Here is a 2,600-nt window from a genome sequence, read left to right as displayed (position 1 = left end):
GAGGGAGGTAAACCATAGGAGACTCTTAACTAGAGAGAACAAACTGAGGGTTGCTGGAGGGGAGGTGCCTGGATTATGGGCTAAATGGGTAATGGGTGTTAAGGAGGGCTCTTGTTGTGATGAGTATGTTATAGTTAAGTGATAAATCACCAAATTCTACTCCTGAAACGAATACTACACTATATATTAATAAAAATTTGAATAAAATCTTAAATAAAATGATTGGTAGAAGTTACTGTGAAGTTAGCTGTTCCTGGTCTTTCTGTTTGTTATGAGTTTTTTGATTCAATCAAATTGAATCAGTAATCTGTTAAAATTTTCTTGCTTCCTAATTCATTTTTGGAAGATTATATGTTCCTAGGAATTTATTCATTTTTTAAGTTGTCCAGTTTGTTGGCATTTTTCATAATATTCTTTTCTAATCCTTTATATTTCTGTGGTGGTATTTTTGAGCCCTCCCTCCTCCTTTTTTGATGATCTTGCTATAGGTTTTTATTTTTTCAAAGTGTCAGCTCCTGGTTTCATTGATCTCTTCTATTAACTCTCTATTTCATTTATTTTTGTTCTAATCTTTATTATTTCCTCCCTCCTACCAGCTTTTGGCTTTGTTCTTTGAGAATTTTCTTGCTTCTTGAGGCAGCCCTGTATTGCTATAAACTTTCCTCTTAGAATCACTAATGCTGCATCCCAAAGATTTGTCTCCAGTATTTTTTATTTCTTACTTGATTTCTTGGTTGACCCATTCATGTTCAGTAACATGTTATTTAGCTTCAGTGTATGAGTGTTCTTTCTAGATTTTTTCTTGTGGTTGATTTCTACTTTTATACATTACTGGTTGGAAAAGTTGCATGGTATTATTTCAGTCTTTCAATTTATTAGGCTTGTTTTGTGGCCTAACATGTAATCTATTCTGCTGAATGTCCATGTATTCATGGAAAGTATGCATATTCTGCTGTTTTAGCATGTGATGCTTAAAGATCTCTGTTAGATCCATCTAGTCCAATGTGTCATTCAAAGCCACTGCTGCCTTGTTGATTTTCTGTTTGGCTGATCTAACCATTGATGTAATGGGGTTTTATTTTATATTTATTTTTTATTTTTTAAAAGATTTTTTTATTTATTTGACAGAGACACAGTGAGAGGGGGAACACAAGCAAGGGGAGTGGGAGAGGGAGAAGCAGGCTTTCTGCTGAGCAGAGAGCCCGATGTGGGGCTTGGTCCCAGGACCCTGGGATCATGACCTGAGCCAAAGGCAGATGCTTAACAACTGAGCCACCCAGGTACCCCTGTAATGGGGTTTTAAAGTGCCCCCCTATTATTGTATTACTTTCAATTTCTCTCTTTAGGTTTATGAATATTGGCTTTATGGGTTTAGGTGCTGTTATAGTGTGTGCACAGATGCTTACAATTATTATAACCTATTGTCAGATTGATCCCTTATTATGTAATGCCCTTCTTTGTCCCTTGTTACAATCTTGAAGTCCCTTTTGCCCACTTTCTTTTTCCTTCCATTTGTCTGGTAAATGTTTTTCCATTACTTCACTTTCAATTGGCATGTGTCTTGAGATATGAAATGTGTTTCTTGAAGGCAACATATTTATCTATTCTGCCACCCCATTTCTTTTGACTAGAACATTTAGTCTGTTTGTTTACATTCAAAGTAATTATTGATAGGTATATACTTTTTGCCATTTTGTTCTTCTCTGTTCCTATCTTTTCTTGCTCTCTTGTGGTTTTCTTTAGTGATAAGCTTGGATTCCTTTTTCTTTTGCATATCTTAAAGGATTTTGATTTGTCATCACCATTAGGCTCAGAAAGATCATCTTATGCATATACCAGCCTATATTAAGTTGATGGTTGCTTAAGTTTGAACCTATTCCAAAAGCACTAAATTTTTACTCACCCCCCATAGGTTATGTATGTCATATTTTATATCCTTTCATTTTGTGAATTCCTTGGTTTTTATAGATATAATTGATTTTACTGCTTTATGCTTTAACCTCTGTACTAGTTTTAAAAGTGATTATATACCACTTTTATTAGGTTTTTATGTACCTGTGAAATTTTTTTCCTTTCCTAATTTTTTTTTTTTTTTTACTGCTCATTATGGCCTTTTCTTTCCAAAGAATTTCCTTTAATGTTTTTTTAAGGATGCTTTAGTGCTAATGAACTCCATGAAGTTTTGTTTATCTGGGAAACTCTAGCTCTCCTATTCTGAATGATAGCCTTGATGGGTTGGAGTATTGTTGTCAAGGGTTTTTTCCTTTCAACACTTTGCAGGGTAGAGGGAGTGGCATGATGTATTCAAAGTTTCTGCTGGAAAATCAGCTGTTAACCTTATAGAGTTTCACAGGTATGTAATTGTTTTCTTTTCTCTTGCTCCTTTTAAAATTCTCTCTTTATCCCTGCTTTTGCCATTTTAATTATGTGCCTAGGTGTGGACTTTCTTGTGTTGATGTGGTTGGGGGCTTTCTGTGCCTCCTGGATCTAGATGTCAGTTTCCTTCCCCAGATTGGGGTACTTTGGCTATTACTCAAGTTAAGTTTTCTGTCCCCTCTCTCTTGTTTTATAGAAATCCCAGAAGGAGGAGAATGTTACTA

This window comes from Neomonachus schauinslandi, chromosome 9 (assembly GCF_002201575.2).
Source record: "Neomonachus schauinslandi chromosome 9, ASM220157v2, whole genome shotgun sequence".
In the NCBI taxonomy this organism is placed as follows: Eukaryota; Metazoa; Chordata; class Mammalia; order Carnivora; family Phocidae; genus Neomonachus; species Neomonachus schauinslandi.
The sequence above is the reverse complement of the archived record's forward strand: the minus strand, read 5'-3'. Positions refer to the sequence as shown.